We start from the raw sequence: 15,806 nt of genomic DNA, 5'->3' as shown, positions 1-15,806 counted from the left end.
AGGTGAGGTGTTTTTAATTACGTGGCTGTGAGGTGTTTTGAATTACATGGTGGTGAGGTGTTTTGAATTATTTGGTGCTGAGGTGTTTTGAATTACATGGTGGTGCGGTGTTTTGAATTACATGGTGGTGAGGAGTTTTTAATAATGTGGTGGTGAGGTGTTTTGAATTACGTGGTGGTGAGGGGTTTTGAATTACGTGGTGGTGAGGTGTTTTGAATTACGTGGTGGTGAGGTGTTTTGAACAACATGGTGGTGAGGGGTTTTGAATTACATGGTGGTCAGGTGTTTTGAATTACGTGGTAGTCAGGTGTTTTTAATAATGTGGTGGTGAGGTGTATTTAATAATGTGGTGGTGAGGTGTTTTGAATTACGTGGTGGTGAGGGGTTTTGAATTACGTGGTGGTGAGATGTTTTGAATTACGTGGTGGTGAGGTGTTTTTAATTAAGTGGTGGTGAGGTGTTTTGAATTACGTGGTGGTGAGGTGTTTTGAATTACGTGGTGGTGAGGTGTTTTGAATTACATGGTGGTGAGGGGTTTTGAATTATGTGGTGGTGAGGTATTTTTAATAACATGGCTGTGAGGTGTTTTCAATTACGTGGTGGTGAGGTGTTTTGAATTACATGGTGGTGAGGTGTTTTGAATTACATGGTGGTGAGGTGTTTTGAATTACATGGTTGCGAGGGGTTTTTCATTACATGGTTGTGAGGTGTTTTAAATTACGTGGTGGTGAAATGTTTAAAATTACGTGGTGGTGAGGTGTTTTGAATTACATGGTGGTGAGGTGTTTTGAATTACGTGGTGGTGAGGGGTTTTGAATTACATGGTGATGAGGTGTTGTGAATTATGTGGTGGTGAGGTGTTTTGAATTATGTGTGGTGAGGGGTTTTGAATTACATGGTGGTGAGGGGTTTCGAATTACATGGTGATGAGGTGTTGTGAATTACGTGGTGGTGAGGGGTTTTGAATTACATGGTGATGAGGTATTTTGAATTACATGGTGGTGAGGTGTTTTGAATTATGTGGTGGTGAGGTATTTTGAATTACATGGTGGTGAGGTGTTTTTAATTATGTGGTGGTGAGGTGTTTTGAATTATGTGGTGGTGAGGTGTTTTGAATTAAGTGGTGGTGAGGTGTTTTGAATTATGTGGTGGTGAGGGGTTTTGAATGATGTGGTGGTGAGGTGTTTTGAATTATGTGGTGGTGAGGGGTTTTGAATTATGTGGTGGTGAGGGGTTTTGAATTATGTGGTGATGAGGTGTTTTGGAATTACGTGGTGGTGAGGTGTTTTGAATTATGTGGTGGTGAGGTGTTTCGAATTACGTGGTGGTGGGATGTTTTGAATGATGTCGTGGAGAGGTTTTATGAATTATGTGGTTGTGAAGGGTTTTTAATTAAGTGGTGGTGAGGTGTTTTGAATTACGTGGTGGTGAGGTGTTTTGAATTACGTGGTGGTGAGGTGTTTTGAATTACGTGGTGGTGAGGTGTTTTGAATTACGTGGTGGTGAGGGGTTTTGAATTATGTGGTGGTGAGGTGTTTTGAATTTTGTGGTGGTGAGGTATTTTTTAATAACATGGCTGTGAGGTGTTTTCAATTACGTGGTGGTGAGGTGTTTTGAATTACATGGTGGTGAGGTGTTTTGAATTACATGGTGGTGAAGTGTTTTGAATTACATGGTTCTGAGGGGTTTTTCATAACATGGCTGTGAGGTGTTTTAAATTACGTGGTGGTGAAATGTTGAGAATTACGTGGTGGTGAGGTGTTTTGAATTACATGGTGGTGAGGTGTTTTGAATTACATGGTGGTGAGGGGTTTTGAATTACATGGTGATGAGGTGTTGTGAATTACGTGGTGGTGAGGTGTTTTGAATTATGTGGTGGTGAGGGGTTTTGAATTACATGGTGGTGAGAGGTTTCGAATTACATGGTGATGAGGTGTTGCGAATTACGTGGTGGTGAGGGGTTTTGAATTACATGGAGATGAGGTATTTTGAATTATGTGGTGGTGAGGTGTTTTGAATTATGTGGTGGTGAGGTATTTTGAATTACATGGTGGTGAGGTGTTTTTAATTATGTGGTGGTGAGGTGTTTTTAATTATGTGGTGGTGAGGTGTTTTGAATTAAGTGGTGGTGAGGTGTTTTGAATTATGTGGTGGTGAGGGGTTTTGAATGATGCGGTGGTGAGGTGTTTTGAATTATGTGGTGGTGAGGTGTTTTGAATTATGTGGTGGTGAGGTGTTTTGAATTATGTGGTGGTGAGGTGTTTTGAATTATGTGGTGGTGAGGGGTTTTGAATTACGTGGTGATGAGGTGTTTTGGAATTACGTGGTGGTGAGGTGTTTTGAATTATGTGGTGGTGAGGTGTTTTTAATTATGTGGTGGTGAGGGGTTTTGAATTACGTGGTGATGAGGTGTTTTGGAATTACGTGGTGGTGAGGTGTTTTGAATTATGTGGTGGTGAGGTGTTTCGAATTACGTGGTGGTGGGATGTTTTGAATGATGTCGTGGTGAGGTTTTATGAATTATGTGGTTGTGAAGGGTTTTTAATAACGTGAAGGTGAGGTGTTTTGAATTACGTGGCTGTGAGGTGTTTTGAATTACGTGGTGGTGAGGTGTTTGAATTACGTGGTGGTGAGGTGTTTTGAATTACGTGGTGGTGGGATGTTTTGAATTATGTGGTGCTGGGGTGTTTTGAATTACATGATTGTGAGGTGTTTTGAATTACGTGGTAGTCAGGTATTTTTAATAACGTGGCTGTGAGATGTTTTGAATTACGTGGTGGTGAGGTGTTTTGAAAAATGTGGTGGTGAGGTATTTTGAATTACATGGTGGTGAGGTGTTTTTAATTATGTGGCGGTGAGGTGTTTTTAATTTTGTGGTTGTGAGGTGTTTTGAATTAAGTGGTGGTGAGGTGTTTTGAATTACGTGGTGGTGAGGGGTTTTGAATTACGTGGTGGTGAGGTGTTTTGAATTACATGGTGGTGAGGTGTTTTTAATTATGTGGTGGTGAGGGGTTTTGAATTATGTGGTGGTGAGGGGTTTTGAATTACGTGGTGATGAGGTGTTTTGGAATTACATGGTGGTGAGGTGTTTTTAATTATGTGGTGGTGAGGTATTTTGAATTACGTGGTGGTGAGGTGTTTTTAATTATGTGGTTGTGAGGTGTTTTGAATTAAGTGGTGGTGAGGTGTTTTGAATTACGTGGTGGTGAGGGGTTTTGAATTATGTGGTGGTGAGGGGTTTTGAATTACGTGGTGATGAGGTGTTTTGGAATTACGTGGTGGTGAGGTGTTTTGAATTATGTGGTGGTGAGGTGTTTCGAATTACGTGGTGGTGGGATGTTTTGAATGATGTCGTGGTGAGGTTTTATGAATTATGTGGTTGTGAAGGGTTTTTAATAACGTGAAGGTGAGGTGTTTTGAATTACGTGGCTGTGAGGTGTTTTGAATTGCATGGTGGTGAGGTGTTTTGAATTATTTGGTGCTGAGGTGTTTTGAATTACAGTCACGTGAAAAAGTAAGTACACCCCATGTAAAGTTTTGACTTTTTCAACATATTTCAACATACAGCTATTTGATCTTCATTTCAACAAAATTGATAGATAAAGGTGATATAATATAACAAATATCATGAAACATTTACATTTTGTAGTCCATTGTATAATTTAAATAAACATAATTGCAAATTTCGCATGTGGAAAAATGTAAGTAAACCCTTGGCTCTAATAGGTGGTGTTGCCCCTTTTGGCAGAAACAACCTCAAGTAGGCGTTTCTTATAACTGTCTATCAGTCTCTGACATCGACGAGGAGAAATTTTTGCCCACTCCTCCATGCAGAATTCTTTCAGCTGTGCGATGTTTGAGGAGTTTCTTGCATGCACAGCTCGTTTCAAATCCCCCGACAACAACTCGATGGGATTTTAATATTACTAAAATAATTTTCCTATATATACACATTCTAAAATCGGATCCCCTCAAAGCCGCTTCTTACATTGATTTACCAAGAGAGATAAAACTTTAAAAGGCAGTTATTAACATTCAAAACTATGATAATAAATGTTTCCGATGGAGTGTTCTCGCACACCTTCACCCCCAAGATCAACATAGCGAAAGAGTATCTCATTATAAGAAATACGAGAATACGCTTTGTGTTACAGATTTAAAATTCCCAATGTTGTTGAAGGATATTCCTAAATTTGAGAAAATGAATAATTTATCTATTAATGTATATGGGTTAACAGATAAAAACGAAATTACAGTTCTAGGAATAACTAATAACTATACGGATGATAAAATACATATTGAACTTCTATATTATAATGAAGAGGAAAATACACATGACGCCTACATTAAAAACATGTCAAGATTGTGTGGTTCACAACTAACAAAAGATGGGCATGAAATATATATCTGTAAGCGGTGCCTCAATTTTTTTTAAACTCAAGAAAGATTAGATAAACATTCAGAATTCTGTTGCAAACATAAACCCACCGTAGTTAATATGCCTCCGGAAAAAACACGTGTTTCTTTCAAAGATTTTAACAAGACTATCAGACATCCATTTGTGATATATGCTGACTTTGAATGTATTCTCGAAAAGATAGATAACGTTTCTCCAAATCCAGAAAATTCCTATACGAATAAGTACCAAAAACATACTCCTTGTGGTTTCTGTTATTATATTAAATCATCGGTTGGTGATGAATACAATAAGTTGATGTATTTCTGTTATTATATTAAAGTATTTCTGTTATTATATTAAATCATCTGTTTGTGATGAATACAATAAGTTAGAACTTTATAGAGGTCCAGACGCTTCACAGGAATTTGTGAGACGGTTGGAGAAAGACTGTGTTCGATTAAGAACGATAATGAAAACAAAAAATATACCAATGAACTTAACAAAAGAAGAGACGAGTAAGTTTAGGCAGAATAATATATGTTATATTTGTGAGGAGAAAATTGATGAAGGTGTAAAGGTTGGAGATCATTGTCATCTCACCAGTAAATATAGAGGTCCAGCTCATAAAAATTGTAATCTTAATTATAAACTCCCCTCTTGCATTCCCGTCTTTCTTCACAACAACACTCATTATGATACCCATTTATTTATAAATGAACTTTCAAAGACGCACGGAGACATTTCAGCAATTCCCAACACGGATCAGAAATACATCTTTCACAAAAAGGATTCCGACAAAACCCATAACCGAAATCAGGTTTCTTGATACATTCACGTTTATGGCAAGCCCATTATCTGTCCTGGCATCAAATATTAAAAAATTTCCGAGTCTTTTAGAGTATTTCACAAATCAAGAAGAGATTGAACTTTTAACACAAAAGGGGATATACCCGTATGATTATATGGATTCATTTGAGAGATTTAACGAAACACAACTCCCATCAAAAGAGGGTTTCTACAACAAGTTAAATAAAACTCATATTTCTGATAAGGATTACCTACAAGCCCAAACTGTTTGGAAAAAGTTTAATATAAAGAACCTTGGAGAGTATCATGATGTGTATCTTAAAACTGATGTCCTACTATTGGCTGACGTCTTTGAAACCTTTAGAACGGTCTGCCATAATAAACAATCATATGGGTTAGACCCTGTTCATTATTGTCGCGCGGACCCTTCACGGATGGACCAGAATGGATTTACTTGAGGCGACGCTCAAATATGGATTTTGCTTTTGTAGCGCGGGAAGGAGAAGGGAAGAGGAAGCTGCGGTAAAAGCGCGTACTTGTGGAAGGCGAACGAACTCAAACGGCACAAGATTTGCAGGGAATGGAAAATAATACAAGGGTTTATTTGCAAAAGTCGAGACAGGAAAAAGCACGATACTAAATAAAAGTCCTAAGTTGGGACGTCCCCACAATTCACTTCAGAAACAAGACACAGGAATGAATGAAAGGAAAAGAATGGTCGTGAGGTTGTGAATGTGGTGTGAGCTTATCTGTCCGTCTGTAGTCGTGTCCACCGTCCAAACACGGCTCCAAGCTCCGATGCACCCACGAGGTCCCTCGCTCCAGCACCACAGCACCGCGAAGGCCCGAGCCAACGCCCACTCCAGGCTCCTCGTCGACCGCCCACAAAGTCCGTGCACCACTCTAAGCTCCAAAAGCACCGAGCACCTAGCACCGAGCACCGCTCCAAGCACCACAAAGATGGCGAACCAACGACCACCAGGGACCTCCCAAGACCAAGAAGAAGCGCAGGAGCTTCAAGACAGCCAGAGAGGGACGTGCAGCACAAGAGGCAGCGAATAACCCAAAAACTAGAGCTGCGCAAGAGTTCGAGCTCGAGCAAGACGGATGTGCTGCGCAAGAGTTAGAGCTGGATGTGCAAGAGTGACAGAGGGACGTGCTGCGCAAGAGTTGGACGTGCAAGAGAGCAAATGTCGTTCGGCGCGCCCTGATATAACCTTGCGGCGGTGACGTCAGCCTTGGCGTGCCACCCAATCAGTGCCCTTCCACCGAATCACACGTTCCCTGTGGCGTGGTCATAGCTCGTGATCCACGATGTGGCTAGGCCTGCCGGAGGTGTAGCTGGCTGCGGCCCATGCGGCGGTGCCCCGAACTGGCCTCTTGCCTGTTTTCTTCCGAAGTCCTTGTCAGGGAAGGGAATTTAATTAATGTGTGCACTACAGGGCCTGTCTAAGTGTCTATATGAGTATGCATTGCCATAAGGGACAAAGGTTTGATTACCAGGTGTGACGCACAGGGGTTTATCTTTAATCCCTAACTATCTAACACTCGAACATCCTGGTATGTTCACAGGTATATATCTTAACCCGACAAACCGGACAAAACACACAGAACTTATTACAGGTAGATTCCCTATCGCGACAGACGAAGCATGTTACCTATTCAGATCTACCTGACTCTAGATATTGCTCTACCCTACGGACATAACACAGCCCCCCCCCCCACCCCCCCGCCCCCCCTGGAGCCGTAGCTCCTGCTAGGTTCACTGCAGGTGCTACCATTCCAGTCTTAACACTTACTGTCACACACTTAATTAACCTACAAAATAAATCAGGAGGGCTGTGGGAAGTGAGCCGGACTTCCTACCTATTCTCCTTAACATGCTAATCCCCTTAACAATCATGCAGTCAAATATGTACATTTCATTCGTTGTTCCTGCGGAGGGAGGAAACAAACAACACACAAAATCTACTTCACCACAACCCTTAGCCTTATTCAAAAATTCAAAACTCTATAAAGATTTATTGAAAAGGACCAGTTGTACCCTAAATCAGGCATATCATACCCCCATCTTTCTATTCTCATATTAACTACGCGCCTTTTTAAAAAAAATTCAATCTTAGATAGTTGGTTAAATTTAATAAGAAAAGGTGTATGGTTTGTATAACTGAGTGTTGTGGTTGTAAATTCTACTCGTTTAAGAAACGAGGCTGAAGAATATTTTGTTACATCACCTAATCTCACCAAGTAATTGTCATATGTGGGGCTCAGATAATTGGTTAATTTATAAGTATTTTTCATATTAATATTTTTAGTTATAATATTATATTTCTGTCGTTCAGCCTGTGCCTTTGTATAATAATTCGCTACATCAATACCCAACTCTTGGAATACTCCAAAGATAGAACCGTCTTTTCCAACGTAAGTCATTTTAAATAAGATTTAAAATAATATCAGAATTTTTATTATTATTGTTGAGGTGAAATAATACGTATAAACATAATTGCCGGCAACATTTGGAATTTAATTCTTGGACTTGAAATGTTTGATAAACACCATTCTGTAAGAAGTTAATTACTTCAGGAGGTGGTGGAAGTCCATAACTATCGAAATAATATTTATCACGACTATTATGAATACAAGTCCAATGAGACCAATTCCCACTATTATCTTCTAAATTCATAATAATATTCTTTGTATTTTTAGGTGACTTTGTTAATTCATCTCTCATACAAATAATTACGTTGTTGAGTTTAAGTTTTTTTACAATATTTATCGAGGGGAACTACATCGTTTTTTTTACAATATTTTACAATATTACAATATTTATTTTTACAATATATTTCTATATTTGATGTTTTATTCTTTCCAAAATGTTTAAACCACTCCTTGGTTTTATCTATGAGAAAGATATAATCCATTACCCCTTTTAGTTCGTTTTACACCCGCCTGTGCGATAGAAGAAAGCATATCTCCAACTAACGATCTCGCTTTATCAGGCAGGTTTTAAAGTTTTTCCGCAAAATCTACAATTACACCGCTTCCACTAATTTGTTTCTCCACCTCCTTGTTATGTCTTTCCAATTCTTTTTGAGTTTTTAGTTGTGCCTTCCTTTCGTTAGCAGTTTTTACCGCTGCTGAAATACCACCCGTCACATCTCCTGCTGCACTTAAAGCAGCAAAGAGAGGAATTAGAAATGGAAGAAATCCTCCTTTTGTCTCCTTTATTGAATATTTCTTCAACATAGGTTTTGTCATTTTAATTTTAAGGGAGCCAGTATCATTTAGTGTTTTCACCTGTTCTCTTGTAAGCAAAACAGCAATTCTTACAGCTCCTTTTCTCTGAATTGTATTAACGGTAATCATACAAGGATTTTGATTTTGAATACCATGCAATAGTTTATCAAGATTGATTTGATTAACATATACGTCAGTTGTTACTTTACTCATTTTTAAATATTACGAAAATATTTTTTCTAGTTATTACCAAAATATTTTTTCTAGTTCTTACAAAAATCTTTTTTTTTCTAGTTATATGAGAAAAAAAAAATCAGCAATACCACGTAAACATACAAATTTCCAATTATTACTTATGTGATATTAATCATAGCGCCATTATCCATATTAATCTGTAGTTCTGTTTTTTCCAAAAGCAAACAATACGTATCAACTTCTTCACTCTCTCCTCTTTCAATGTATAGGGAAGTATCCACTCTATTAGACATTATAGTTTCCTTTTGAGCGCTCAGGTCAATCGCGTAGATTGTATGTAGACTTTCAAACGCAGTCATATCCAAAATGGGATCCTTATTACCGTTGCTTTCACACACCTTTTGGTAGGACATGTAGGCTTCAGCATAATCATTTTTCCCCAATTAATTTCCAATCTATCTCGCGGGTAAAATATTCCATCTAGAGAAACCCGAAGTTGTTTTACCTTAGCATTATCACTCAACGCATTATTCTTATTAATGGTCTGGTCATTAATTATTAATTAAAATATTAATGCTCTGGAATGACTTGCCTTCCTCTGTTCGACATGTTGACTCTCTTCCTGCCTTTAAAACCTCCCTCAAAACCTATCTGTTTCACAAGTCTTTCAAATAGTCAGGTTCACTATGTTTTTTCGTTCAAAATCATGGTAGATTAGCAAACCTATACATTTTTGGAAACGTTATTACATGGAAAATCTGAAAATCAATGTTTACATTTGCCAATTCCGACCAATTCGATTCGACCAATTCGACCAATCGACCAATTCCATTCGACCAATTCGACCATTCGACCATTCGACCAATCGCTTCGATCGACCATTCGACCATTCGACCAATTCGATCGATTCGATTCGATTCGATTCATCAAATTCGATTCGATCGACCATTCGACCAATTCGATTTGCCAATCAATTTGACCGACCTTTGCTTGTGTGGAACGGACTGTGAAAACGATACGGACTATATTGTCGGATACGACACACAGGACAGTGATGACGAACTCTAAATGGCATATTCTGTAATCGTGTATGTTTGATGTCATTGACTGCCTGTGTATATTTTGTCATTGACTGCCTGTGTAGATGTGAAGTTATACTGACTGCATGTGTATATATGATTTTGCTGACTGCCTGTGTATGTTTGGTGATATGAATGATTGTGACACATTTTGATGTTATTAACTGCCTGTACAAAATGATAACATGTATTTGATTATGCAACTTATCGCGAATATAAAGACAGTATTTTGCAATTCAAAACCTTTGATTCGTGTCTTACCATTCCCCATAGCACTAATTTGATACTTTCATTTGATTCCTTGTCCCTGAAAATATAGGTTTAGTATATTTTAAAAAGTTTTTAGGGTAATTAGAGGCAGAAATAGAACAAAATATGTATTTTACAGTGGCCATTTTGAAAATCCAAAATGGCCGCCATACAGGTATCTCTCCAAATGTAACCATTGATTTTTAGTTTCCTTATGCTATAACCTTTCCAAAAATGTATAGGTTTGCTAATCTACCATGATTTTGAACGAAATATAATTTATTGACATAGTGAACCTGACAAAGTCTAAGTCCTGTTTTCCCTTTGGTTTGAGGTGGGACGGAGATCGAGAGTATGTCTGTGTATGTGTGCGGGGGATGGAGGGGGAGGAGGGGGAGAGTACACATCTGTGGGTTTTGAATGGGGAGGGAGAGGAATAGGACAAGAGTGAAGGTGTGTCTGTGTGTGTGTATGTTTGTGTGTGTGTGTGTGTGTGTGTGTGTGTGTGTGTGTGTGTGTGTGCGGTGTGTGTGCGTTTGCATGATAATGTAAAGCGCCACGAGGGTCGTTAACTCTGCTTGATGGGGCTATATAAGACTCCTTTATTATTATTATTATTATTATTATTATTATTAGTACCTTCATCTCCATCTGGTTTCTTAAAAATGAGCCACAGGTACCGAGGTTTTCCTTCGAGGACACCCAAATTCCATGTGTAAGTGGTTTGGTTCAGTTTAACCTGTTGACATCTTCTTTTAAGGTATGATACATTTAGCGGGGTCTTTGAGTTAAGTCTTCTATTCAACATCTCTTCCGTTTTAAGATTAGGAGTATATTCGCTGATATACCAACACGTCATTAATAACCAATTTTATTGTTTTCACCGAAAGCATTCTCCGCCCCAAATAGCAATCTATTTTCATTATCATTCCTTTGTAGTTGAAATCTAATTTTAAGTCCATACAGAACTTTATCATAATCACAAAATCCAAATATACCTTTAAGGGGTACTACGGTAAATAGCTACGGTAAATCTATTCTCAGCTTTTGTATCATCGTTATACATTGCCTTCCTTTGATGACTATAACCAGGGTCACCGTCTTTTCCCGTTGTCATATCAGGGATAAAACCTTCAACAGATCCCTTACCCATTCTATCACTAAAGGAATATAGTGTGAATTTCATCATTTCAGATGTAGCAGAGACATAATCAACCGCTTCCACTTCTCGCGCTCCAATATACAAACGAATACTATCAAACATTTTCCAGAAGAAATCATTTACGAATGTAGCGTTTGTGTTATTCGCAGCCTTAGTGAATTTAAATTTACACAACAAGAAACTATCGGCTAGATTCAAATAAGTTTGTTGATTATTTATCTCAAAACTTTTTGTTCCATTTGTATTCCAATCTGTTCCCGTTATAGCATTAACCTTAAAATAATCTTATTTTCTAGTAGAGCTTGAGATGATGATCGTATCATCCAAATCATAAATACTGCCAATTGCTTCCATACCTTTGTTATGTAGCAATATAAAATATTTAAAACTTTTGAAAACACGACCCAAATAACTTGATTAATTTTTGGTTTTTTTGCAGAGTTAGTTCAATTTTACCTGTTTTAAATTTCTTTGATCGCTTGTGTTCCATTTGTATTCCAATCTGTTCCCGTTATAGCATTTACCTTAAAATAATCTTCTTTTTTAGTAGAATTTGAAATGATAATCGTATCATCCAGATCATAAATACTGTCAATTGCTTCCATACCTTTTTATATAACAATATAATATATTTAAAACTTTTGAAAACCCGACCCAAAAAATTTAATTCGATTTTTGTTTTTCTTGCGGAGTTATTGAAGTTTTACCTTTTTCAATTTCGTTGATCACTTGTATTTTATGAGACTCCTTTTGAGCGTCTTTTATACTCTTTACAGCACCCGCTACATTTCCCATGGCAGAAGCGGTTGAACCAATTAGGTCTTTATGTTTAAGAATAGTTGAACCAATACCCATTAGAGTATCAATTATCCCATCTCCTTTATTTCTAAATTGATGTCCTATACCCATTTGTCTCTTAGGTTTATAGTATCCTCTCCCAAGAAACATACCTTCACCCTTATAGTATGGTGAAAGGTACATACCTTCCCCAATCCCATCTCCAGCTGTTTTAACAGCACCTTTCGTAATTATTTTATATTTCCTCAACTCGTGTTTTCGCACAAATACCATCTTGTTTTCATTCTAAATAGAATAAAAACTTTGAAACATTTTAATTTAATTTTTTTCAATTATGACGTTTTGATTTCTTGTTCTAATCGAGAATAATTAGTATCCAGCCAAAATAATTTTTCAAAATATAATTTATCCTCCATTGAAAATTTAGACGGAATTAAAAATTCCCCGGCGCGACGTTAACATAACCTCTTTTTTCCCTTGATTAAATATAAGACCCATTTTTCCAAACGCCAAATCCTGGAAAGTTTTCTTTTTATATTGATCACTCGTGTTAAAACTACATTCCAAAAAAAACAGTTGGATGTTCATTTTATTAATAGTTTTATATTCTTTATCTAATTAACCAGTTTTATGTATTGAAAAACTTCACGTAGGTGAATTCTGATGGATATAATTTCATCATTGAAAGAAATCATCCGATTATCTTGATCGGTTATCCTAAAATTTACTTTATTAATCGATTTTCCTGAGACGGGTAAATAGACGAGATTCTTTGGTTCCATATTGAATTTATAAAGTATTGGGGTTGAGTAAGCGCTGACTGAAAATATTGTATTTGTTTTTACTCTATCGTCATAAGCGCCATCAATCAAATCACAGTTAATTAATACTGAATTTATACCTGCGGATATTTGAATGACGTTATCGCTGTAGAATGTTTTGTTTGATTCATTCTTTTTTGCAGAGAAACCTAATAGCTCTCAGAATGAATTATTAATCATGAAATCGATTTTATAATTATTTTTAAGTCTAATAGTTGATTTTGATGTGTGTTTTTGAATATCTATAATAATATTTTTTGGTTCATCTCCCTGTTCTTTCATAAGACAATCAATTTCAGAAGATATTTGAGAAATCTCGTAAGCTCCGGGTGTAACTTCTATAGTTTTATATCCACTCCCTGGATGATAACTAAACTTGTTATTTTTTTTTGTGATATTAAGCAAAGGTATTATAGGTTTCCATAGACAATAACGCCGCTTCATATTATTTTGTGGGATCAAGTTGTAACTGGTATTTGAATGATTTTGTAGAATAACTCTTTGTAAAATTAAAACTAAGTACAGTCACACCCCGTTTTACGCCATTTTGACCTTCCTCAAATCGGACTTTACGCCACTCTTCTCGAGTAAATTTCAGTTCAGCGAACGTCATTATATGCGACTTTACGTCACTCCTACGGACGTGAAAAAAATTAAACAATTTAAACAATTGGATGTTTTAACGTTTTAACGATCGTTGATCGTTGTTTTAACGTTGATGTTTTAACGATCGAAACAATTTAAAATACAATAAAAAGCACATTAATAATAATAATAATAATTCATTTATTTTGTATAGCGCTTTTCCAGAAGCCCAAAGGCGCTTTGACAGAGTGGCAAACATAATGCATAACAATACATGAAAACAACAATTGCAAAAAGACAAGAATCAATAGGGAAATATTTAAAGCAAAAGGAGGGAGAAGGAGAAGAGATAGTCAGGGGTTAAATGCTGTGGGTTGAATGTTGAATGCAGTGTTGAACAGGTGGGTCTTTAGTGATGTTTTGAATGTGGTGAGTGAGGAGGAGTCTCTGATGGTGTGAGGTAGTGAGTTCCAGAGGGTGGGAGCAGCGATGGAGAAGGCCCTGTCCCCCCAGGATCTGAATTTGGTCCGGATGGAGGGGGTCAGGAGGTTGGTACCAGCAGAGCGGAGGTTGCGGGTGGGAGTGTGTCTGGAGAGGAGGTCAGCCAGGTAGGATGGGGCCAGGTTATGGAGGGCTTTGTATGTCAAGAGGAGGATTTTATACTGGATTATCTGGGGGATGGGGAGCCAGTGAAGCTTGTAAAGGACGGGGGTGATGTGGTCACGGGTCCGGGAATGGGTGAGTAGACGGGCAGCGGAGTTCTGAATGTATTGGAGTTTATTGGTGATTTTTGAGGGTGAACCATAGAGGAGGCTATTGCAGTAGTCCAGACGGGAGGTGATGAAGGCGTGGATGAGGGTTTCTGCAGCCGTGGAGGAGAGGGATGAGCGGAGACGGGCAATGTTTTTCAGGTGAAAGAAGGCTGACTTTGTGATCTGTTTGTGTGACATTAAAAATATTTTTAAAATGTATGTACAGTATACGTACGCGTAGCTGCTGGTTCTCATTCAAAACAAAGGCGACGCCATATGCATTTTGTCCTGTGCTGCGGTCGCGTGCTTGCTTTGCCTTTCGCTGGTATTTTTGTGATTATTCCTTTACTGTGTAAAGGTTCCTTTACGGTGTAAAACAACCAACGTAACGTGGCAACGGCGAAACATGACGATGCCGGCTCGGACATACAGTATACATTTGTATTGGAGGGAAGTAGTTAGTTAGATGATGCTGGGTGTGTGTAATTGTGGGTGCCTCTTGGGCTTGGTGAAATGAGGCATTGGTCCAGAATGGTTGTGTGTGTGAGAATCTGGTTATCGTTGAACTTGGTGAAATGAGGCAATGGTCTGGGATGACCGGAGAAAGTGTATGAGTGGTGTATTGAGGACATGTGTAATGGTGTTGAGTGATTGACTTGCATGGGGTGCAACTGGATAAATAGAGAGAATACTTGGTGTGTGGGAATAAATGGTGTGTGGAGTGAGTCGTGTGGATTGAGTGGTGTGGAGTGCATGGTGCGAAGGAGTGGATGGGGGAGGATGGACACCTTCACGAATACCCGGGGAGGGTAGTTTAAAGTTAGGTAGAGGGAGTAGGTAAATTGTTTGGAAATTGACATCTGTGGTGCAGGGAGTAGCAAGTTGTTGCTTTGAGGGGTGCATGAGTGAGTGGAATGGCTGGGCGTGTGGGCTTAATTAGTGAGTATGGTTAAATGGGCACCCTGCCACTGGTAGTCTGTCAGCCAGGTGAGGCTGCAGGTAGGCTCTGGGAGCCAGGTAGCGTTCAGTGTAGAGTTCAGTGGGGCCCGAGGATCCTAAGAGAGGACCCGGGTAGCCCAATGCCAGAGAGAGCATCAGAGGGGTGAGAGAGCCAGGAGGGCCTTCCCCGAGTTAGGGTAGTTGAAGGAGCTAGGCAAGCTCGGGTGGCGACTTCAGTGGCGGAGGTGCGCAGGTAAGTAGGACCTGCTGGTAGAGCCACACGACCCAGCCCCCAAATTGTGCGAAGGCACAGATAGAAAAAAGGGGGGAGTGAGACTACAAATTTGGTAGGGCAACACAGGGTGGGTCAATGGGAATTGGTGTTTAGAACCACATAGTGTAAAGAGGCCAATTGATTGGCAGGGCAAGACCCCGGGTAGTTTAAAGAGTTAATGTCAATGAGAAGGATAGTTAGGATGAAATCTCTTCGCACCATCCACATCCACTCACCAAGGTGACAGGACTCCACACCAGGTTTTGCAGATGATTTGGAATGAAAGACGCATCATGACGTGGGTGAGACATTGTGTTTATTCCATCTCTTCCTTCTTGGGAGGGATTGGAAACGAATTTGGCATGAAGCGGGATAGAAGAGACAAGACGGTAGAGACGTAATTTGTAAAGTGTAAATACGGGGAGGGGCCAGTGTAGTGTAGGTTGACATGGGGGGTGATGAACGGCTAGGGGCGAGCTTTCTCCGCTCGCTCTCCCACGCCCCTCATG

Source organism: Myxine glutinosa, chromosome 7, assembly GCF_964187855.1.
Source record: "Myxine glutinosa chromosome 7, kmMyxGlut1.1, whole genome shotgun sequence".
Lineage (NCBI taxonomy): Eukaryota > Metazoa > Chordata > Myxini > Myxiniformes > Myxinidae > Myxine > Myxine glutinosa.
This window is presented reverse-complemented; position numbering follows the sequence as displayed.